The sequence below is a fragment of the Dendropsophus ebraccatus genome, chromosome 8 (assembly GCF_027789765.1).
Source record: "Dendropsophus ebraccatus isolate aDenEbr1 chromosome 8, aDenEbr1.pat, whole genome shotgun sequence".
In the NCBI taxonomy this organism is placed as follows: Eukaryota; Metazoa; Chordata; class Amphibia; order Anura; family Hylidae; genus Dendropsophus; species Dendropsophus ebraccatus.
The window spans coordinates 102123004-102149279 of NC_091461.1; the positions used below are offsets into that span (position 1 = coordinate 102123004).

Sequence of the window (26276 nt, forward strand, 5' to 3'; positions counted from 1 at the left end):
TCAGTGTCAGATCAGAAGGACAGCATTCATCGCAGAGTGCCCTTTAGAGCCCTTGGAGTGTCTGGGTTTTCATTTCGCTAACCCTCTACATCAGTGATGGTCTGACTTTTCATCTTGGTGTGTCAAAGTTTGGCAAAAACGTGGGCACAACTCGGGTGGTGTGTGTCGCTTCGACAAAAAAACTATTTCGCGATATTTATAGTTTAAATAACAAAAATATATACCCCAAGTCCCCATCCCTTCACCAGCATAAACCCCCAGTCCCCCTGTTCCTATCCCTTTACCAGCATACACACCTCAGTCCCCATGCCCCCTCATCCCTTCACCAGCAACCTCTCTCCACTCACCAACTTGCTGAACAGTCAGGTCCACAAGCAGGAGTGTGGCGCCTTTGAGACACAGATTATTACTCTGCACGGGAGCATGGTGAAACAAAGACTACGTTGTGCAGGAGCATGACGCCCTTGCGCTGCAGCTTGTGTAGGGGGCACAAAAGCGTAGCGCTGCAGCGCATCCAGTCAACAGTGTGCTGGCTAACATGCATGAAAAACAAATGCATCACTGAAGACTATAGCTGATCCCAGTGCTGTATGTGCAGTAAACTGCTCACCATTATTAGTTATCACTTGTTGGGTGTGCTGCTGGGGAGTACTGGTTCTCATTGAAGAGATCTTGCTGTGTATGTCTTACAAGCAATGTCCAATGGAAATGAAATATGCAAATAAGCTGTACTCCAGAAGGAACAAAACTGTCTCTCTAGTGACACCTATTTGTAGTTACCCAGTAACAGCCTTGACTATTAGCCAAACCAGAATCTCCTCCAAAAGGAAGAGACTCTGATCTGTACACAACAGTTTTGGTGGGTTTCATCTCTTGTCAGTGGTTGGCTGGGTGAGGTTGATGCAATTCTGGGTAAAACAATTGTTGCAAGTTCTGGACATTACAGACAAGTGGCGGCATTACTGGTAAGTCAAGGCCTTTGTTCTATGTCGTAAAATGGAAATAAAATGACTATGTTCTTCCTGATTTCATTACATAAAACTAAAAGGAACTATAAAAAATGTCTAAATGTGCTTCCATATGGAGCCTCCATATAACACCAGTACCATATGCACATACCCTGTACAGTAACACATGGCATGCTTACAGGTGCCTCCAAAATACAGTATGTGATGCTACAACCTCCATGTTACACTAGAGCCACATATAGGTACACTAAGCCCAATGTTCATGAGGCCCAACATATCTACATAGTTCAGGTATAAATGAACAGAGAAGTTACTGAACAATGGATAAAAAATGGCCTATAAAGAGTGCAGTGAATGCATTGTAGTCTACATGGACTCTGAACAAATGTTTATTTCCTATCTTGTCAGTGATCCTGAGCAGGAACCCCTTCTAATCCCCATAAATCTTGCACAAGGAGTCTATGTGACCTGGACCAGAAAAACCATCATTTGCAACATGCACATTACTAAATAGAAGATGCCTTGTATCTGGAGGTGGAGTGGTCAGGATGGCTCCTCCGGTGGCTGTAACCGATGGACATATTGTAACACAGGAACAAGCAAGACAAGTAGCCGGGGCGTTCGACAGCATCGCGTTTATTGTGGCTCCCTGTGCTAGATTTGCCAGTCAGATCCAATAAATTTTTCCTGCCATTTTTCAAGAGCGAACAGTAAACTTGACAGATGACAAATCTGCAGCTTAAACTTTGTGCAGCTCATTACGGCGCCATCCCGGCCAAATCTGCTCTGAGCGCGGGCACCAAGTCATGTCCACATCTACTGCAAACACGAATTCCATGTGTCACCACAGGGCGAAAGTGCTTACAACCCTGATGTTATAAGGAAGAGACAAGAGGAAGAGACACGGCTAAAATCAGCCATCATTTCCATGTTAGGAACAGCTCGTACCGCTGACCAAAAGCCCGAGCCGCGCTCATTAACAACAAGAGAAAGGAGCTTAGATTTACAGTGCAAGAGACAGAACATGAGCTGAGGATCTCCAGTGTGACTTATTATACGCCAGTCATGTGGATGTGACAATGGACATGGTGTCAGTATATGGTGACACATTCAATGTGCACAGCGAATCCCACATCACTGACTGTAACCAACCAAACACTGTGGAGCGCAGGGATGGCTCATCTCCTGCCGAAGACTAGGCAAAGTACTATGTATTCTACTACTATGCTGAGAATAGAGATTGTACAATGGTTATTATATGTTCTACGTATATTACTACTATGCTGAGAATAGAGATTGTACAATGGTTATTATATGTACTATGTACAGTATATTACTACTATGCTGAGAACAGAGTCTGTACAATAGTTATTATATGTTCTACGTATATTACTACTATGCTGAGAACAAAGACTGTACAATGGTTATTATATGTACTATGTATTCTACTACTATGCTGAGAATAGAGATTGTACAATGGTTATTATATGTTCTACGTATATTACTACTATGCTGAGAATAGAGATTGTACAATGGTTATTATATGTACTATGTACAGTATATTACTACTATGCTGAGAACAGAGTCTGTACAATGGCTATTATATGTTCTATTTACATTACTACTATGCTGAGGACAGAGTCTGTACAATGCTGGTTATATGTACTGTGTATATTAATAATACGCAGAGGAAAGAATCCCTATACAGGCTTAAACTCTGGGGGATGTTCTGCTGCTGAAAATGAGAACATCAGACAACAGGCACTTCAGATCATGGGGGGAAAAAGGACATATTTGTTCAGCTGATGATGCACTAGCCCCTATTATATAACATTTTTTGTTCAAAAAGTCACTGATAGGTGGTGCTGTATCTCTGCAAATCACGCTACAAATGTTCAATATGTCCCTCTGGTTTTCAACAACGCCCTCCATTCACAAAACTATGTTTAATATTTAATAAATGGCAAGCTCATCTTCTGAGGGGCCTGTTGACTCAATTAGGGTTAGCAGTCACCCTCCTGATCCCTATGAATTTGGGAAGTTTCGTTTCGCTGACCCTGTAAATGTGTGTTACTACTACATTGAGCACATAATCTTGTTTTCATAATGTTCTTGTATGTACTATGTATGTTTCTTACGGGGATAGACACTTCTCATCATCCCAGAGGCAATAACAGGCCTATTAGATGGGCTATGCTATGAATTCTACCTTTCCTCCTTCCTTTCCATAACGTTCCAGGCATTTTACACTATCCGCCATCATTAGAATTCCTTTCTTCTGTGATAATCCGGACCATTACACAGATCTGCAATGCAAATTTTCTGCACGTGTCTCTGCAAGAGCTTCCTAACCTCCTATTCATCTTGCTGCCTGGTAATGTCAAGACAAAGTCTCCTTAGAGGATGAGGAACTCAAAATCCATACCGAATATAAAAGTCATATAAACATGAGTGTGCATTCTACATTGTGGCGTTTTTTTTCTATTATCTCTAGGATGAAAATTTTCCTGCATCAGCTAATACATGTCAGACTCCGCCCCCTAGTGTTATTTTGGGAAATGAACTGGGCCATGTGACGATTAAATGGCAGCAAAGATGAAAAGATTCATGACATAACGGCTGGAAATGGTGCATCGTGGGCCGTCATCAAGAGTGGCAAAAAAAAGTAATCATAAGAATTTCCTTTTAGGAACGGAAACATAAATTCTGCATCATGACTCGGGTCATATTAGTGTTTTTCTCACATTTAACAGTATATCATACATTCGGCGCCCAGCAGTTAATGGCATTATAAAATATAATAAATGTATAACTGTTCATAGCCGCATAAAAAAAGAGAAACTTTCACATATTTCACAAAACTTCTTTTGCACAGATTTGAATTTCAAACTTCTGATGGAGACAGTTAGCTCCACCCACTGTCTGACACCTAACTGTAAGCACTGTTCTCTGAGAGCAGAATTATGAAATCTGCTCTGGAGACATGATGTAACCAAGAATGAATGGAAGAAATTAAGATCAACATTTTATGTACATTTTTTACAATTAAATTGATGTAAATAAGGGTCAGTTTACACAGAAAGATTATCTGACAGATTATCTGCCAAAGATTTGAAGCCAAAGCCAGGAATGGATTTGAAAAGTGAAATATCAGGCTGTCCTTTATGACCTGAGCTCTGTTTACAGTCTGTTCCTGGCTTTGGCTTCAAATCTTTGGCAGATAATCTGTCAGATAATCTTTCTGTGTAAATGGACCATAAGACAATCCATGTTCGTCTCATTGTCCATAACTCTGTTGTGACATCCACTTACCTCACTATACGAGGGCTCAGCTTCCATGGAGAACCGACCCCTATAAGCCGATGCTTTTCCTAAAATTCTTTAATTGATTCCATATACCGTGCACCTGCAACATGACAAACAAGGACAATAAATACAACCGCAAAGGCCAGTTGATTAGTCAAAGCATTAGTAGAGCGTTCTTCATACATACTGCACGCTACTTTTATCAATCTTATACACCTTTTGTAGCATTTTTATGCAATTTGTAAGTTTTTTTTCCAAAATAGTCGGAAAGTTTATTATTTGCAAGTTTTTTTTACTCTGTTTTTCAAGCTTGCTCTTTGATCATATTTAAATGTGAAAATGTATCATATTGTCAGGATATGAATGATGAATGTGCACGTGTTTTGTCTAGTGAATGTTACACCATTACCCATTGAATAGAGTTACCTTTTAAGTAGAAGTCCGGCAAATTTTTTAATTAAAGTATTGTATTGCCCCCCCAAAAGTTATACAAATCCCCAATATACACTTATTACAGGAAATGCTTATAAAGTGATTTTTTTTCCCTGCACTTACTACTGCATCAAGGCTTTACTTCCTGGATAAAATGGTGATGTCACGACCCGACTCCCAGAGCTGTGCGGGCTGTGGCTGCTGGAGAGGATGATGGCAGAGGGATGCTCTGTGTCTCTCCAGTGCCCTGTGTCCCTCAGTGTCCCCCTGCCATCATCCTCTCCAGCAGCCACAGCCCCACAGCTCTGGGAGTCAGGCCGTGACATCACCATTTTATCCAGGAAGTGACATCACCATGTTACCCGGAAGTGACATCACCATTTTATCCAGGAAGTGAAGCCTTGACGCAGTAGTAAGTGCAGGGAAAAAGTCCTTTATAGGCATTTCCTGTTATAAGTGTATATTGGTGATTTGTATAACTTTTGAGGGGCAATACGATCCTTTAATTAAAAAAAAAAATTCCTGGCCTTCTCCTTTAAGGCTAAGTTAACACAGTAAAATAAAGACTGGAATCTTAAGTGAAAATAAAACATATGTGTGAACAGATTAAAAAAAAAACTGAATGAGCATGAGGTTGTATATAATGAGCAAATTCATTGCTTTGACAATTGCAATCAACTGCCGACCAATTTCCCATTGACTTCAATAGGCACATTATTACAGTGAATAAATTTTTTTTACAGTGTATGGCTATGTTCACACAACGTCAAAAGTAGAGAAAAGGCGGCCGATTTTGGTATTTAAAATAACGTCATTTTTTTTGCAGCGATTTAACTAACTGCAATGGCAATGCATTGAAGTCAAAGAAAGGACAGACGTCCAATGCACACAATGCATAGAATAACGGACATTTTTCACCGTTCTCTCTCTGTTTTTACTATTAAATTTAATGGGCTTTTTAATTAAGCTGCACCCAAAATCCAATTAGTGACCCCAAACTAGAGTAATGTACCAACAACTGTCATTACACTAAGGGGAGGCCAGGCTGCTAAATGACATAAATTATTTTAGACTTAAAATGACGGACGTCATATAAAACGGAGCTGAAAAAACGTTGCAGGAACATAGCCTATAAACAACAACCTAAATCTTGCATCTTTTTAAGAGATGGACAAAACACTAAAAATGATGTGCATGTCAAAAAGTGGCAAAGAATGGACAGGAGATCAAAGCGGAGAAAAAAAACTGTCACAAGAGAATGTGACTCTTCAGCTGTTGCAAAACTACAGCTCCCTGTCCTGACAGCCTTTAGTTTGAAACCACTGTTATGGAGACAGTTTAGCATGCTGAGAGTTTTAGTAGTACCTCAATCGCAGAGAACAGCCTCACGGTTGAAGTAAAATGACCAGAAAACAGGCACATAAACCTTAGTGGCAGTGGCGAAGCTACCATAGAGGCAGGGTAGGCAGTTGCTATGGGGCCCGTGCAGGAGGGGGGGCCGGAGAAGAAGTTAAGAGCGTATGTCCTTCTGCTTAACGCATTATGTACTGCAGAGTGTAAGTGACCCAATGTTTACTTACATGCTGCAACACAAAAAAGGGTTAACAAGCAGAAGACAGAGATCTCTGCTTCACTGCACTGATAAACTCTGGCCTCCATTCCCTAGCTACTGCAATAGAGTAGGAAAGAAGGAAAGAAATACACCAGTAAAACTATATATATATATATATATATATATATATATATATATACTACCGTTCAAAAGTTTGGGGTCACATTGAAATGTCCTTATTTTTGAAGGAAAAGCACTGTGCTTTTCAATGAAGATAACTTTAAACTAGTCCTAACTTTAAACAAATACACTCTATACATTGCTAATGTGGTAAATGACTATTCTAGCTGCAAATGTCTGGTTTTTGGTGCAATATTTAGTAGGTGTATAGAGGCCCATTTCCAGCAACTATCACTCCAGTGTTCTAATGGTACAATGTGTTTGCTCATTGGCTCAGAAGGCTAATTGATGATTAGAAAACCCTTGTGCAATCATGTTCACACATCTGAAACGGTGTGTACTACTCCCTTCAGAGGACAGCACAAACAGGCTCTAACCAGAGTAGAAAAAGAAGTGGGAGGCTGCGTTGCACAACTAAGCAAGAAGATAAGCACATTAGAGTCTCTCATTTGAGAAACAGACGCCTCACAGGTCCCCAACTGGCATCTTCATTAAATAGTACCCGCAAAACACCAGTGTCAACATCTACAGTGAAGAGGCGGCTGCGGGATTTTGGGCTTCAGGGCAGAGTGGCAAAGAAAAAGCCAAATCTGAGACTGGCCAATAAAAGAAAAAGATTAAGATGGGCAAAAGAACACAGACATTGGACAGAGGAAGACTGGAAAAAAGTGTTGTAGACGGATGAATCCAAGTTTGAGGTGTTTGGATCACAAAGAAGAACGTTTGTGAGACGCAGAACAAATGAAAAGATGCTGGAAGAATGCCTGACGCCATCTGTTAAGCATGGTGGAGGTAATGTGATGGTCTGGGGTTGCTTTGGTGCTGGTAAGGTGGGAGATTTGTGCAGGGTAAAAGGGATTCTGAATAAGGAAGGCTATCACTCTGCAACGCCATGCTATACCTAGTGGACAGCGCTTGATTGGAGCCAATTTCATCCTACAACAGGACAATGACCCTAAACACACCTGCAAATTGTGCAAGAACTATTTACAGCAGAAGCAGCAGCTGGTATTCTATCATAGGTAATGGAGTGGCCAGCGCAGTCACCAGATCACCACCCCATTGAGCTGTTGTGGGAGCAGCTGGACCGTATGGTACGCCAGAAGTGCCCATCCAACCAATCCAACTTGTGGGAGCTGCTTCTAGAAGCGTGGGGGGCAATTTCTCCAGCTTACCTCAACAGATTAATAGCTAGAATGCCAAAGGTGTGCAATGCTGGAATTGCTGCAAAAGGAGGATTCTTTGACGAAAGCAAAGTGTGATGTAAAAACAATGTTATTTCAAATACAAATCATTATTTCTAACCTTGTCAATGTCTTGACTCTATTTTCTATTCATATCACAACGTATGGTGGTGAATAAGTGTGACTTTTCATGGAAAACACAAAATTGTTTGAGTGACCCCAAACTTTTGAACGGTAGTGTATATATATATATATATATATATATATATATATATATATATATATATTTATATATATATCAGTGGCGGTCTTTGGCACCAAGCACCCCAAGCTATCGCTTGGGGCCCCCAACATCCAGGGGGGCCCCCACGCCCCGCTCTTGTGCTCAAGACCGCTGGACAGGGTCGCTGCCCCGCTCGCTGCTTCCATCTGTACTGTATCTATGAGCACTCGTAATGAGCGCTCATAGTTACATGCAGCAGCACTGACAGGGCGGGAGACATTGGCTCCCTTCCTGTCAGTCACTCTTGTGGCCGCAGGAAGGGTTTTCCCTGCGGTCACAAGTGGCAGCTTTGTCCTTGTGGTGCCGGCGCTCCAGTGACATCACTGGAGCATCGGTGCCAGGACAAGAGGAGTGCGGCCTCTTGTGATCACAGGGAAAACCCTTCCTGCGGCCACAAGAGCGAAGAGAAGAGGAGACGCCCGGACCCAGGTGAGTATAAGTGTTTGTTTTATTGTGTTATATACTATATGGGAGGGGAAGCACACAGGGGTCTGTTTAACTGTGGGAACACACATCGGGGGTCTATATAAATGGGGGGAGCACACAGGGGGGTTATATAACAGGGAGAGCAAACAGGGGGGCTATAGACTACTGGGGCTTCACAGAGGGGTCTATATACTACTGGGGGCAGCACACAGTGGGTCTATATACTACTTGGGGCAGCAAAATGGGGGCTATATACAACTTGGAGAGCACACAGGAGGTCTATATCCAAGTGGGGGAGCACACAGGGGGGCTATATACTACTGGGGGAGCACACAGGGGTCTATATACTACTGGTGGGGCACACAGGGGGGGTCTATATACTACTGGGGGAACATACAGGGGGTCTATATACTACTTGTGAGGCACACAGGTGGTCTATATATAACTGGGGAGCACACAGGGGTCTGTATACTACTGGGGCAGCACACAAGGGGTCTATTTAATACTGGTGGGGTGGGGCACACAGGGTCTATATACTACTGGGGGAACCACACAGGGAGTTTATATACTACTGGAGGAGCACACATGGGTCTATATCCAAGTGGGGGAGCACACAGGAGGTCTATATCCAAGTGGGGGAGCACACAGGGGGCTAAATACCCCTGAGGGAGCACACAGGGGGCTTATATACTAGTGGGGGAGCACACAGGGGGGTATATACAACTGGGGGCAGCACACAGGGGGTCTATATACAACTGGGGCAGCACACAGGAGGTCTATATACTTCTGGGGGAGCACACGGGGGGCTATATATAACTGGGGGAACACAGGGGTCTATATACTACTGGGGGAAGCAAACAAGGGGTATATACTACTGGGGGCAGGACACAAGGGGTATATACTATTGGGGGCAGCACACAAGGAGTATATATTACTGGCGGTAGCGCACAAGGGGTATATACTACTGGGGGCAACACACAGCGGCCTATTGTTTTGGAATGCGTGTCGAGGGGAGGCCCCAGACATAACTTCGCTTGGGGCCCCAGAAATGCCAAGACCGCCCCTGATATATATATATATATATATATATATATATATATATATATATGCGCAGTGCTTTGTGTTGTGCTTAGGTAATGGGGGCCCCTTTAAAATTTTTGCTATGCGGCCTGTGAATCCTAGCTACACCCTGCTAGTGGGTTTCCTCTAGTGCTTTAGTATCGCCATCCGTGACACCAGCCTTAAGGAGGCACCACTTTAAAAATTGATTGCACATCTACAGGTTGAATGGCTGATAGCAGGGAGCAATAGTTTGCATTGATCTGTCATCCTCTCAGCCTTCTGACATTCTGGAATGGCTGAAAACAGGGAACTAAAGACTGTATTCTATAGCAGATATGGCAGAGCTCGGCAGAAGCGTTAAAGGGGTTGTCCACCAAAAATATTTTTCCTTTCGGAACAACTGGTTTCAGAAAGTTATATAGATTTGTAATTTACTTTTATTTTAAAATCTCAAGTCTTCCAGTACTTATCAGCTGCTGTATGTCCTACAGGAAATGTTGTTTTCTTTTCAGTCTGACACAGTGCTCTCTGCTAACATCTCTGTCTGAGACAGGGACTGTCCAGAGCAAGAGAGGTTTTATATGAGGATTTGCTGCTGATCTGGACAGTTCATGACATGGACAGAGGTGGCAGCAGAGAGCACTGTGTCAAAATGCAAAGAATACACAACTTCCTGCAGGACATACAGTAGCTGATAAGTACTCTTAGACTTGAAATTTTTAAATAGAAGTAAATACAAATCTATATGACTTTATGAAGCCAGTTAATTTGAAAGAAAATTATTTTTGCAAGAGTACCCCTTTAATTCTCCCTTTAGCACAGGGCAGGGGAACCTCTGGCCCTCCAGCTGATGCAAAACTACATTTTCCCTCATGTCTGGACAACTAAAGCATTTGGCTGTCCAGGCATGATGAGAATTAGTTTTGCAACAGGTGGCAGGCCGCAGGTTCCCCATCCCTGCATTAGATGACTAGATCCCCAGGTCAGAATCACAAGTCTTCGGAGCTTTTATCTCTCATCTCGGCTCTGTGCCTCCTCCCTGATCTGCTGCAAATCCTATGTAACTAAATCCAGCAGCATCTTTTATGGCGATGAAGGGTTATTGTGGTACCGGTATGTGAAGTGTTCTTACATAAAAATAAAGATGAGGAGGAGAGTGAATGCCCTGTCGTCTCTGCCTCGGCACTAAAATTAGTTATATGGCGGTAAATACATTAATACACTGTTATTACTGTTATGGAGGCATCCGAAGAACTGAGCACTCACCGAGGCAGGAGGAAATCTAATTACTACAAGATGTTTGTTTGTTGCTTTATCTCAGCAAAAAAGCCCAATACTCCTCACTGACTAATGCAGACAGGAAGAGTCGACCAAAACATTAGGTGGACTGGACTATTAGAGCTTGTAGATCAGCCAAAAATCTCACATTCTCAGGGGCTTTCCTTTGTAAGGGTACAAACCCACACACCGTATACACAGCAGATACGCAACAAATACGCAGCAAATACGCAGCAGATTTGTTGGTACAGATTTGATGCTGTGTTCAGTTATTTAGATATAATCTGCTGCGTTTTTGCTGCGTATTTGCTGCGTGTTTGCTGCGTATTTGCTGCGTATCGCAGCAGTAAATACGCTGCTTATACGGTGTGTGGGTTTATACCCTTATACAGATAATTGACATTCTTTGAGTGGAGGGGAGGAAGCGGAGGCAGGCACGCAGTTCCATAGAGATACTGCAGGACACTGAGCACAGCGGGATTCCACAGCAGAGAGGTCCGCCGCGGAATTCCGCAGTTTTTGCTCAGTGTGAACAGGGCCTAAGGGTGTAAACCAGGATGCTTTTATTCACTGACAGCAAACAGGGATCTTAGAAACTTGAAGAACTAAAACAAAAGAATACTAAAAAGTTGCAGAACTTCTATAGGGCACAGGTGTCAAACTCATGGCTACGGCTGTTACAAAACTACAATTCCCATAATTCCCAGATAAAGCTTTGGTTGTCCAGGTATGATGGGAATTGTAGTTTTGCGATAGCTGGAGTGCAGTAAGTGACACCCTTTTTCTACAGCAATGTTCTCCAACTTGTGGTTCTCTAGCTGTTGCAAGGCTACAACTCCCATCATGTCCTGACAGTCCTTTGTTTGAAACCATCCTTGTGGTGAATGATGGGCATGTTGAGAGTAGTAGTAGTACCTCAACTACAGAGAAAAGGTTGTAGTTTTGCTGTGAGAAGATAATTTAGAGCGCGATCAGCAAACACTGATATGTTTTGCAACAATGTGAAACAGCTGTATCTGGTGTTATGGAGAAACTGACACAGCTCAGCAGCTATTCTTCTTATAAAAATCACAGAATTTGCAGGAAGTGAAACACGTTCCATTTGTTTTCCTTGTCTGTATAATTACAAGTGTGGAAACACAAGAGACACTATGGAAGATCAGTCTACTACACCATTTATCATTAGAATATGTGAGAGGGATTTTCCATTTTTTCTGCAGTGTAAGGCTGGGTTTACATATATAAGTTGGCATCAGTTGCGTTTTTTGCCTAAAAACTGACCACAACTGATGTCACAACTGATGCCAAAAATGCATCAGTTGTGATCAGTTTTTCTATCCGTCTTTTCATTAAAAACCATCAGTTGCCATCAGTTTCCATCAGTTGTCATCAGTTGTCACAAGTTGCGCTCATCAGTTGACATTTTTTTCCCCAGTATGTTTTCCTGTCATTTTCAATGGGATTTGCGGGGGAGCGCACGGGGGCTATATACTAAATTGGGGGAGCTCACAGGGGGGCTATATACTACAAGGGGAGAGCGCACAGGGGGGCTATATGGGAGGGGGAGAGCGCACAGGGGGGCTATATGGGAGGGGGAGAGCGCACATGGGGGGCTATATACTATTGGGGGAGAGTGCACAGCAATGCTGTATACTAATTGGGGGAGAGCACACAGGGAAGCTAAATATTACTGGGGGGGCAACAGGGGGGCTATATACTACTGGAGGAGAAACAGGGGGGGTGATATACTACTGGGGGACCAAGGGGGGACTATAGGGGAGGGGGAGAGCACACAGGGGGAGATATATGTTTATTTTGTGCTACTATTTGCCTGAATGCCGGATGCCAGAGCCGAACGACATGCGTCCTGCCCGGCGAGGCATCCGGCGCTCTATTCAATTGAATTGGTGCGGCGCCGCATCACCGCAGCGGCGGTCCGCCAGGACGCTGCAAGATGCGTCCTAACGCACCGACGGTCCGGCGATGCGGCGGCCACTAGTTCACCGCCGCACATTTTGAACGATCCCATTGAAAACAATGGGATCAGTTCAAAGATGCGTTTCCCTCCGGCGCTTTTTTCCTGCGCCGGAGGGAAACGCTGCCGCACCGCCGGACATATGTAAACCTGGCCTAACTTTTCTGCTTTTATATGTTCTGTGGAAAATCTGCATCGTATCACTGATTATGGAGCAGATTTGCCTCCAAAGTGTGCCCAGTTGGGGGTAAAGGGATGCCACCCTTAGGCCATGTTCACACATGGCACAAACAGCGGCCATTGTGAGACACGGCCGTGTCACAGAACGGCCGCTGTCTGAGATTTGCACTGCTGATACTGCAGTATTGTGCAGTACTGTGAACATGAATTCAATGTAATCGGCCGCTGTCATTAAAGACAGCTGTTATTGCAAACCTGCAACAATGGCCGTTGTTTAATGAAAAATACACTGTGTGAACAAGGCCTTTTTGTGTTTTTCTTTAAGTTTTTTCGTTGCAATTCTCATTTTACTATTGTGAGGCGGAAATCACGATCCTTTATCCTTAGATTGGGGCCCCTTGGCAGGTACAGTTCTGCTTTACGGCAGCGCTGCTGTCAAGGGGGAGGGGATATTTATTTCCCCCCGATGTAAAGCTATCGCTGCAGATGCGGCTGGTATGCTGGTGAAGCTGCACAGTGGATCCTTAGGGTGCAGCTGAGAACCATATCAGCACAATCGTGCTGATTGGTTCTCTTCAAGAATAAAATGAGCTGGATCATTACGAAACTGTATAATCCTATTGTTAGTATAGGGTGATAGTATCACAGGATGCCAATTAGGATGCTTGCACAAGCCACTAACTGCAGGGCCACTGTTTAAGGCTGTGTTCATACATTACCAGGCTTCATCACAGGTGTTTTTCCTGACATAAATGATCAGATATAGCCTGGTAATGCTGAGCACATGATGAAGCCTGGTAATGCTGATCACATGATGAAGCCTAGTAATGCTAAGTTTACACGGAGCGATTATCCATCGAATTCGATCGATAATTTTACGTGTAAACGCGGCGAACGATCGATAAATCGTTCATTTTGATCTTTTAACATGTTCATAAATCGTTGTTCGTAAAAAATTCGCCGATCGTTCTGTGTAAACAGTCGTCGTGCGATAGTCCGGCCGCCTGCCGCTCGCAGCCCAGCCCCCCGCTCATAGGCAGCCCCCTGCGCCGGCTCGATAGCCACCCCTGCCGCCGCCCCGATCGCCACCCCTGCCACCGCCGCTCTGATTGCCACCCCCGCCGCCCCAATCACCACCCCCGCCGCCCCGATCGCCACCCCTACCGTCGCCGCTCCGATCGCCACCCCCGCCGCCGCTCCGATCACCCCCCCACCCGCCGCTCCGATTGCCCCCTCCGCGGCCAAGAGCATACGTTAACTGCTCCGCGTAGCAGGTCTTCGAGATCCCCGGCTCCCCTCTTCAGCGCATTGATTGGCTGAAGAGATGAGCCGGGAATTTCAAACGGCTCCTCTTCAGCCAATCAGTGCTCCTCTTCAGAACTGATTGGCTGAAGGGAAGCCCTTTGAAATTCCAGGCTCCCCTCTTCAGCCAATCAATGCACGGCAGCACTGATTGGCTGAAGAGGAGCCGTTTGAAATTCCCGGCTCCCCTCTTCAGCCAATCAATGCACGGCAGCACTGATTGGCTGAAGAGGAGCCGTTTGAAATTTCCGGCTCCCCTCTTCAGCCAATCAATGCACGGCAGCACTGATTGGCTGAAGAGGCAAGCCGGGAATTTCAAACGGCTCCCCTTCAGCCAATCAGTGCTGATGAGGAGCACTGATTGGCTGAAGAGGAGCCATTTGAAATTCCCGGCTCATCTCTTCAGCCAATCAATGCGCTGAAGAGGGCAGCCGGGGATTTGAAGACCTGCTACGCGGAGCAGGTAACGTATGCTCTTGGCCGGGGCGGCAGGGGCGATCGGAGCGGTGACCGGAGGGCGATCGGCGAGGCGGGGGTGGCGATCGGAGCAGTGGCGGCGGGGGTGGCGATCAGAGCGGCAGCGGGGGGGCGATCAGTTGAGCGGGGGGTGGGCTGCGGGCGGGCTGGGCTGCGGGCGATAAACGATCGCAAAACGATTTTTCCGTATGATATATCGGACCATCTAAACGCTGATCGTTATAAAAATAAAATCGTTACTTCGAAATCGTTAATCTTATGATCGAGCCAATAATCGCCTCGTGTAAACTTAGCATAATGCTGACCCCTAAATGAAGCCTGGTAATGCTGAGCACATGATGAAGCCTGGTAATGCTGATCACATGATGAGGCCTGGTAATGCTGATCACATAATGAAGCCAGGTAATGGTGCGTTTACACGTAACGATTATCGTACGAATTTGCGCGATAACGATCGAATTCGAACGATAATCGTACGTGTAAACGCAGCGAACGATCATACGACGAACGATACATCACGCATTTCGATCTTTCAACATGTTATCAAATCGTCGTTCGTTGTTCGCAAAAAATTCGCAAATCGTTCCGTGTGAACAGTCGTTCGCTGATTTAACCAATGTGTGAGATAGGCTTAAGCGTCGCAAAACGATCGCACAACGAATTTTCCGTACGATATATCGTACCGTCTAAACGCTGCTCGTTATAAAAAAAAATCGTTACTCCGACATCGTTAATCGTACGATCGGGCCAATTATCGTTACGTGTAAACGCAGCATAATGCTGACCACTAAATGAAGTCTGGTAATGCTGATCACATGATGAAGTCTGGTAATGCTGATCACATGATGGAGCCTGGTAATGCTGATCACATGATGAAGTCTGGTAATGCTGATAACATGATGAGGCCTGGTAATGCTGATCACATGATGAAGCCTGGTAATGCAAATCACATGATGAGGCCTGGTAATGCTGATCACATGATGAAGTCTGGTAATGCTGATCACATGATGAAGTCTGGTAATGCTGATCACATGATGAAGCCTGGTAATGCTGATAACATGATGAGGCCTGGTAATGCTGATCACATGATGAAGCCTGGTAATGCAAATCACATGATGAGGCCTGGTAATGCTGATCACATGATGAAGTCTGGTAATGCTGATAACATGATGAGGCCTGGTAATGCTGATCACATGATGAAGTTTGGTAATGCAAATCACATGATGAGGCCTGGTAATGCTGATCACATGATGAAGCCTGGTAATGCTGATCACATGATGAAGCCTGGTAATGCTGATTACCTAGCAAGGCCAAGACAGTTCATTTAGAGAATATTGCAAAGAACACATAATCATTTAGGTAAATAAAAAAAAATGAAAGAAAACAGGAAAGTCCAAACACAACGTAAAGTTGAAAGTCCAAATGAAATGCAGAAAATAGCTAGTCATGGCTGTAACTGCATGTATGAACACCCTCAGGGTATGTTCATACAGTAAATGTATCCAGGGAGAAAAAAATATGCTGCAAAACACACAGTAGATACTCTGATGATAGCCTCGTATTTCTTTGCATATTTTGACATTTTAGAATGTCACAATTGTCATACTTTGCAGATTAACCTCATTTCATTGTCGCTAATCTGCGCTCTGCATTTTAAACACATGTTCACAAGTGACGTGTTCACAAATGTCACTTATTCTTGCTTATTTTTACGCACAAAAAATATATGCCACAATTCACAGTGCGGACTGCGGTACCTGTACCCCCTAAGAGTAATGGGGGTGCGATGATGTACACCGAAATAAGTAACAAAAAGCTGTGTGTCCAAAGGAATGATGAACTGCATCTGTATTCTGACCAGCTATAATCAGCCTAGGTCGTATTCCAGCACTGCGGTGATTGCATGTGGCCTAAATCATGTGGGGGGCATATGGTTTTAGCTGCATTTGTTTACTGGAAAGTGGGAACGCGGCCATAGGGTAGACCTGGGTTCATTTAATTACATGTATTCACTACACAAAATATTTTATGTGATTGAGCTGCATGAATGCCCCGTCGTATACAGGTGTATACATAACTGTGTCACGTAATGCTGGTGCTACTGGGACTCGCCTGAAATCATTTTTATACCCGAGGTATTTCAGCTGGATGACATGTTAATCTCTGCAACAACTGCTGCACATATAACTCTGCAATAGTCGCTTCTCACACCAGCACGAGCCGCCTACATGAGCTAAACGCTGCAAATAAAAGAGGGAAATGTTCCATCCTGCATCTGTGCCGAGAAGGAGCCATTACATCTAATTACTGGACGTGCAAAGTGCAACCTGCAAGAATCACTCAACGCTAAGGACTGGATGTCAAGTCAAGGGCACCCATCAGGGCCTCTGTAGTAACCCCCTTATTGTACCCACAAGAGTAATAGGATTGGAGAGGCAGGATGGAGGAAAACAGGAGCAGACTGGAATGGTCAAAGCCGTGACCCCCCCAGTCTCTAAACAATTACTTACAGGAAAAGCTGAATTACAGCAACATAATGCAGCCTATAGTCTATAGCAGAAGGTCTCATTACAGAAAACTACTTCTGGCTGAAAACAATTCCTAAGGCCTAATGCACATGGCAGATATGTTTGCAGGCTGTACAGAGACAAGCAAAGTCCCAGCGGCTCTATGACACCGTATGGCGCTCCGTGCAGTGAGGAATCACACCATCAATCTCCCCCAGAAGTAATTCCATAGCGGCTCCATAGTACTACCTCAGATGGAGCCTGGCGCTATGTTTTCTTCTCTCATATTCAGTATGAAGCTGGAGGCAAACAAGGACACAACGCAGCTCCATAGAACTCTATGGGTGCTCTACTATAGCTCTATTTAAATCAGTGGATGTAATATGACTATGTTTATGAGGCCTTAGATGCATGTCTAAAAGTTTATTTAAAAAAAAAGTTTTCTTTATGCAGTTTTTTTTCAATAAGAAACAACCAATTAAAAGAAACATATCAAACAATACGCCTTACACCGGCATCAAAGCATACAATAGAAAATCAGTTATTGTAGTATCATACAGAGCTTATGAGAGGATACACAATTGCAAACCTTTACAGTGTATATCTGCAGCAGGGTATCAAATTCAAGGTTCGAACCCTTGTCACTGATGGCATCACTTTATGCAACAGTAGAAATTACAATCCGATGCCTAAGGCTCATAATGCAAAGAGAAAGACCACACAGAACACACCAACATTCACACTTCATTCATACTCTGCGACACTCCTGTCCCCCATCCCCAAACCTACAGGATAAAACTCCCCCACATCCACTTATGACTGTATCGGCGAAGCTGTATCAGGTACAGCCAGCCACTGTAACCAGATCTTGTCAAACTTCTTAGGGCAATTTCTCTTCTGATATAGCACTCTATATAGGGGGATGTATGAGTTGACTAAATGTCTAAAAGTTTCTTAACTTAAAAGCTATACTGCCTCTCCATGAATAAGGTCAGTGGCAGCGGTATATCCTGTTATCACACCACATAGGATCTACATACACTGCACAAGTGAACAGGAGCCTGGGCCCAAGACCTGCAACCTTTATCGGAAAGCTCTCTTGCTTTGCAGGTCCAATCCAGCGCTTCACCACCCCTAATCGGCAAAGGTGTTCTGCATTATGATTAACTGACTGGCTGCCGGCACCACCAGTTAGCTGTCAGTTTTGGGCCCGAAGCTGGAGTCTAAACCCCAATCACGTCTGGGGCTGGGACTACAGGTTCCATAGGTATCCTCCCCTATATGTGTTCCCTACCTGCAATAGAGCCTCATACCCTGAGTTACCTCTTAACATAGCGTTTTGTTCTGTTAAATTGGTTCCCTGACTTTCTGGCTTTAACTTGTGACTACCCTTTAGATTACGTTTTTGTACTGCCCAGACCGCTAATTGCCGACCCGGACCTCTGACCAAGAATATTTGGGATTTGTCTGTCTTGTCGGCGTTAAGTGTCTCTCCTGAATAAGCTAGGGAACGTTGACCAGTTGTCTGCTGCCGCCTAGGGCAGTAGAGGCAGTAAGGGCAGGGACAGCGGGGTGTGTGTCAATGCTAGGGCATCACCTGTCTCGTGTCGGCCAGTTCCTTAGTCCTAACAACTACACTGAAATCCCTAGTGGCCATGCACTACATCACATCCCCAAGCTGGGCCAATCATATTATCCTCTAGGTTCCTGCTCTGCAGGATTGCAGAGACAGAAAGAAGACCCCGGGGGGCAAGGTTAGGTGAATACAAATTGTATTTTTTCTTTCCGGGTCTCAGAGGGGGTGGTATTACTAAGTGGAGGCACAATGTGGACACTGAGTGTGTTTACAAAGGTGGCAAAATGACTCAGTTTTGCTCATTTAAGTCAATGTGGCCATCATGTGGCCGCAGGCCGGGCTGCACATCAGCATCCTTCTTTCACTGATTCCCGACATGTAGCCCAATGTGGGTCTGAAAAAGAGATGTGAACATAGCCTTACTGCACTGTAATCACTTATATGGTCTGTTGAGGTTGTGCAGAACTGGTCCCAACCACTATATAGGCACTGTATAGGGGGTGTTATACAGCCATTATGTAGTATGTGTTAGTATATGGTCAGGCTGTGGTAGTAATATTTGTCCTAACAAAAGTGTTATTATTAGTAATGTTGGTCATGGTGCAGATAGATTTACTTTCCAACAGCTTGATGGTAATAAGCAGGACCGGATGTCTATGGGGGATCTCAGTCAAGCTGAGAGTGCCTGTGTGTGGAGCGAAAATGAGAGATAATGTTGGACGAACATTCATTCAGCCAACAGCTTACAGATCATAGTAGTACAAATGCAAACAAATTCTGGATCTCAAGAGAAAAGTTCCCAGTTGCAGCCACTACATCCAGCGTTACACAGAAGAGATTATGGTAATAGAACATCTGCTGTCTCCCATTGCAGGGGTGACTTTAGATCCCCATAGAGCCCATAACTAACTGCAACCTACGTAACCTCATCTGATACCCCAATGTTCATTTGGATAAGCACTTCAGGAAACATTGTACATGAGACCCTTACATTTTTTTTTTGTATCCAGAGAGGCTGGTAACAATTTTCTGAAGAAATAGACGATTCAGCTAAGTAAAAGTGAACGGATCCAGACTCCAATTATAAATGCACAGAATCAAAGGGAATCTTGCAATCCTCAATTATAAATGAACCATTCTCCTGCTTCCAACTTTGGATACTTTCCATACTTATTACAAATCTTCAAAGTTGCCATGCTCTTGAAAATAGCAGAAAAAAAATGCTTCACCTTTATGGGGTGACAGCTCGGCGGATAAGACAACAATTCATTGTGCGCCTCACAGATGCTATTTTAGCTTTGCTTTCAACTGCGCTTCACTTGTTTTTTTAATAAGGGAACGGCAGAGATATGGCCCAGCGAATCCATGAGAGCTGAATCCTGACATATGTCCCCTAGGTAACTATACATTTATATCATCACTTCTTGGTATAAATAACACAGTCAAAGCGTGCAGGTGTCACATGACACGAACCCCAATTATATCCGAGCACGTCTCTGGATGCAGACTGAGGAGATGTTACATGTGCTGAGAGGATCTTATTATAAAACCTGCAGAAATAGATAAGTAGGGAGGATTTCCAGAGAGCTATAGGGTGACAGTTTCTATAACTTATGTATGTAACTGTATGAATGAACTTCACAAACCACCAGCTCAATATGCCGGAAATATGTATGGACACTACATAGTGTAACTTCTGCTGTTTAGTATAGAATCCTCCGTATCTGCTTTTATTCTGTATTTATGTACATTGCACACTACCACTTCTCCTGTCCTGTATGCTGGATATAATCCTCAGTATCTACTCTTAGGCCATGTTCACACAATGTAAATTGTGTATTAATCACGGCCGCTGTTGACGATGTGCAACAACGGCTGTGATTGATACACAACTTACGTGCAGTGCAGTTAGAGGGAATCCCGGCCGAAGTGTATACACATAGTATACGCTTCGGCCAGGATCGCCAGCAGCCGTACAAAAAACTGACAGGTCACACTCTTCATTGTCGGCTATGGTAAACTGAAATGCGGGCACACACGGATGCACCCGCATCCCAATTCAGCACAAATGAAGATCATCTGGCCAGTACTGCCGTACCTGCCGGGATGATCTTCACAGAAACCGGCCATTCTGTGACACTGCCGGGTCACAGAACAACCGGTGTCATACTACGTGTGAACATGGCCTTATTCTGTATATATGGACACTACACAGTACCACTTCTCCTGTCCTGTATGCTGGGTGTAAACCTCAGTTTCTGTGTTTATTCTGTACATGCAGGCAGCGCACAGTACCACTTCTACTGTCCTGTATGCTGGGTGTAATCCTCAGTATCTGCTCTTATTCTGTATATGCAGGCAGCGCACAGTACCACTTCTACTGTCCTGTATGCTAGGTGTAAACCTCAGTATCTGCTCTTATTCTGTATATACAGCCAGCGCACAGTACCACTTCTACTGTTCTGTATGCTAGGTGTAAACCTCAGTATCTGCTCTTATTCTGTATATACAGCCAGCGCACAGTACCACTTCTACTGTCCTGTATGCTGGGTGTAATCCTCAGTATCTGCCTTTACTCTGTATATGCAGGCAGCACACATTACCACTTCTACTGTCCTGTATACTGGGTGTAATCCTCAGTATCTGTTCTTATTCTGTATATGCAGGCAGCGCACAGTACCACTTCTACTGTCCTGTATGCTAGGTGTAAACCTCAGTATCTGCTCTTATTCTGTATATACAGCCAGCGCACAGTACCACTTCTACTGTCCTGTATGCTAGGTGTAAACCTCAGTATCTGCTCTTATTCTGTATATACAGCCAGCGCACAGTACCACTTCTACTGTCCTGTATGCTAGGTGTAAACCTCAGTATCTGCTCTTACTCTGTATATGCAGGCAGCACACATTACCACTTCTCCTGTCCTGTATGCTGGGTGTAATCCTCAGTATCTGCTCTTATTCTGTATATGCAGTCAGCGCACAGTACCACTTCTCCTGTCCTGTATGCTAGGTGTAAACCTCAGTATCTGCTCTTATTCTGTATATGCAGGCAGCACACAGTACCACTTCTCCTGTCCTGTATGCTAGGTGTAAACCTCAGTATCTGCTCTTATTCTGTATATGCAGGCAGCGCACAGTACCACTTCTCTTGTTCTGTATGCTGAGTGTAATCCTCAGTATCTGCTCTTACTCTGTATATGCAGGCAGCGCACAGTACCACTTCCCCTGAGAATATTGGTGGGAGGGTTACATAATGTATCAATACCAAGTGATCAGCTCTACACAGTGAATTCATAGCGATGCATCTCTGTATATTGACCGCCCAGGTCAGAATTATGTATTCATTAAACAGCAATGTGCACAATTACTTCAATCCAATATCAGGTCGGATCCTTATTGGAGCCAGAGGCATAGATTATTTCCCAGGCACCCCCCCCCCACACACACACACCTCCTATTAGCGACTCTGAAGTTTCCCATCATTTTCCTCGCTGTACATCACTGAGGTCAGCAGTGCTCATCACTGTATTGACTTTGTAGCTCTATAATGATATTTTCTGTATGTAAATTATAAACTGCAGAGCAATCAGCGCATCCGTCCAAAGCCTCCATAAGTGTCTCTATCGGGGAGATCCGAGAATAATTACAAGTAAACTCATTTGGTTTGTAAAGTGTCTGTGGCCTCCGCATCCAATCTATCAGACCTTCTTACTAAATGGTCTCTATCTGTTAGTTACAGGGATAGTCCTTGCAGAACACAATGACACCTCCCATATGTTACCACTGACTACACTCCACACATTACATTGGCTCCCACAATCCACTGCAGCACCTAATGCATATCCAGTACAGACATGGTAGGAGCAGTAATAGAGAGTAGTATGTGAGCTCATGCAGAATCCAAAAAATGGTGTTGTGTTCCACTGGATCCTTGTGTAAGTACTATATGGTGCCAAATAGAGAGGCCAATAATAGAGTTGGGAACATCCGTCTTTGACGTAATTCAATGAAAACTGCAGAACACTTTTTAATGTAGAATAATGTCATTTTGCGACAGCTGGAGGGCCGTGCGTTTGACATCCCTGTCCTGAAATGTTGGAATCCTATCCTGGAATACCCGGAATTTACCTCTATGTCCATGAGGTGTTTGGGGTCTTGCAGCCGTTTATGCCTTCAGTCCCATCATCATAAACAGATATCAGTAGGGGTTGGCTGGATATATGTAAAAGTGTCAGTAATGGTCAGATACAGTACTTGTATAGTGCTGCTCATGTGCACTTAGCACAGCTTATTTTAAAAATCACTTGAAGCGATAGTCCCATACACAGATATTGGTAGGGGGCTATCAGGATGTATGTATAAATGTCTATGACGGTATGTTGTCATATAATACCTCTCCATAAACCCATTGCCTCTGGCCTTCGTTTGTCGTGGAAATTGTGCCTATATCTCAGCAGCATTAAGAAGGAGGGATTGGTAATGCTATTATATTTGACAACAGCCACTTGTGCTGGTCAATTGGCGTGAATTATAACTTGTAATAAAAACCATTTCCAGTAATACTATATAATTCTGCACCGCATTTCCTTATTGTGTTCTCTCTGATTTCTGCTTTTTAAGAGAAAATCTCTTGGGTAAGAGCAAGTCAAAGGGATATGATTAGACGTCACCTTCCTGTAGGAGTCTGGTCCTGGGGTCTACTCGGTGCTGCGTGTGTTATATGATACCACACAACTTTCCTGAAATCCTGAATGGCAAATCTTCAGTGCTATCAAGAGGTGTTAACCGGAGGTATAACTAAAAAACAGCTGAGAAGACTGGTAGAATAGACTGATTGTCGCCCGTGTCACCACTTACTGCTGCCACTAAAAGGAGGTTGAACGGTAGAAAGAAAACTATACATTTATTTTAATGACTTTGTATTGCAAGGTAATATACTGTAACTATAATAAAGCAATGCATTATCAAAAAAAAAAGTTTTTTAGTCTCTATAGTACCCCTTTAAATTTAAATTTAAATACCCCTTTGTATTTATCACACACTGGCAGTATGCAGTGTATTACATATTCCTGCAGCACGACCTTAGTAATCTTCATTTAAATGAGTTTAATGTTGGACAGGACAGGTTCCCCAGAATGATAATTAATGCACCTTACAAAGTTATATAACTTTGCAATGTGTTTTAATTACCGGAAGAAAAACACCTGAGTTGTCCTTTAACACAGAATTTCCTACTAAGAACTCCTTAAAGGGGTATTCTGCCCAGGCGCAGAACATAACAAACAGCCTATTCTCGCCTTTCCACGCTCCCCTGGAGTCGTCCTACATCATTTGTTGACTCCGATTGAACGATTCTGCCTACACTTGTCTGGCAGTGAAAGCCTGCTCAGCCAATCACTGACCGTGGTGCTGTCCCTTCTAAGTTAGTGGCTGACAAGGCTGTCACTTCCAGACAAGTCTATCTCGAAAGTGAAGGCGGGATGATTTAGTCAGGGGCCAAAGATGACGTAGCAGGACACTAGAAGAGCGCAGAGAGGTAAGAATAGGCTGTTTGTTATGAGCAACATATTAAAAGTTAATTCTGAGAATACCCCTTTAAGCTGTTATATACTTAAAGTGTCACTGTTGTGAAAATTTTTTTTGCAGAAATTAATAGTCCAGGCGATTTTAAGAAACTTTGTAATTGGGTTTATTAGCCGAAAAATGCATTTTTATCATGAAAAAGCAGTTTGAAGCTCTCCCCCTGTCTTCATTGTTCTCCTATAGACAGAGCTAAATAAAACACCAAAACAGGACAACAAAGAGTTAATCTACAAATACATCACCCTCTATCTCCTCTGACAGTCACCACTGACCTCTCTGAGCTCTGATTACAGCTGTCACCCAGCTCCTGCCTGTAATCCTCTGTTATCTGCTTTCTGCTGTCAGCTAACTCCCCCCCCCCTCTCTATAGACCAGACTGGGTACGTCTGATGCAACAAGTCACAATTTCCAGATTTTTTGCAGTGGATGGAAAAGAGGAGGGAGGGGGGGGGACCTGGGTAAAGGCTTTTTAAATGCAGATAATGGCATATTTGGCTAATAAACCCAATTACAAAGTTTCTTAAAATCGCCTGGACTATTGATTTCTGAAGAAAAAAAAAAAATACGACAGTGACTCTTTAAACTGTTATACACTTTTCTCTCAATATTCTTTCATATACAACCTCAAGCTGACCTAAATCAGACCTGAGTAATCCGAACGCCATGGGGTTGATAGAACATACACAGGTAACACTTAGTGCCAACTCCAGCGTGATGATGTCCCTATGTAAAGTGCACTTGTCTCATTACAGCTGCACCTTTAGACTTTGTTCACAGGAGGTTTGGCAAGTACAGCCTTGCAGATATAAAGTGGCCAATTTCACTTGATACTATGTATGTGACTTGATTTACTCAAAGTTTCTTAGCTTTGAAAGGAAAAGTCTCCCTGTGTTTAGATACCAAAATCAAGACAACTGCAATAAGGAGCTAACGGAGCAATGTTCTTTTCTTAAGGCTATGTTGATTGCCTGTTAAAAGACATTCCCACTTCACCAGGGGGAAAAACACTTCTCTTTTAAGAAAAAAACCTTTTTGACTCCGCAGCTCATAATGATAGAGAATGACCAAAATGCCTGCTCCTAAATGACCCAAATTCCCTTTCATCCACCCGCTACTTCTGAGTTTCAAAGCCGCTCTCACTGTGCATAGTTGGGGATTTCAATGGGCTTTTTGCAAAGCTTTCACAAGCATACCAATGTATAACCACTGAGGAGGAGACACAAAGTCCGAGGCTAGTCAAAGGATTCAATGTCCTGACCCAGATCCATCCCAATGGGGAACCAGGAAGAACTATCTCTGGAAAACTGCAATAAAGACAAGATATGGGAAGAAATCATTTTATACCATGAAAATATGTAAAGAAAAGGAAAAACTACTAAGAAAAAAACTGTCCATAGATAATAATACATTGAAATATCTATCAGTGAAAAGAAAACTTCTCCATTATATACATAGATAAATCTACAGAAGAATTAGGAAATATGGACACTTATATGTAAGTGTTGTATTATACTCCAGAGCTGCACTCACTATTCTGCAGGTGGGGTCACTGTGTACATAAATTACATGACTGATCCTGAGTTACATCCTATATTGTACTCCAGAGCTGTAATCACTATTCTGCTGGTGGGGTCACTGTGTACATACATTAAATTACTGATTCTGTACTGATCCTGAGTTACATCCTGTAGGCTATGTTCACACAACGTATATTTTCGTAAAAGTACGGCCGTTGTTGCCGATTGCAACAACAGCCGTGATTAATACGAAAGTATACGTTACCTTGCCGTCTATGGAATCCCGGCTGGAGCGTATACAAACAGTATACGCTCCATCTGGGATCTCTAGCGATGCTGCAAACAACTGACGTGTCAGTTTTCTGAGTCGCTATTCAATGAAAACCCTATCAGTGCACACAGTGGAGCGAGAGGCTCTGGCCGCACGCTCCATTGTGTGCAGTAGAGAGTTCTGATGCGGGCACACAAGAATGCGCCCGCATCAAA

General features: G+C 43.6%; 1 protein-coding gene across 2 annotated transcripts in view; it reads right to left on the bottom strand.

The window, feature by feature from the left end:
- Positions 1-26276, bottom strand: part of PTPRF (protein tyrosine phosphatase receptor type F) — a 657420-nt gene that overhangs the window by 354810 nt on the left and 276334 nt on the right. For both annotated transcript variants that reach the window (XM_069981278.1, XM_069981277.1), the window contains one exon: positions 4281-4374. The gene's annotated coding sequence lies outside the window, so the exon portion shown is untranslated. The remainder of the gene's footprint in view (positions 1-4280; positions 4375-26276) is intronic.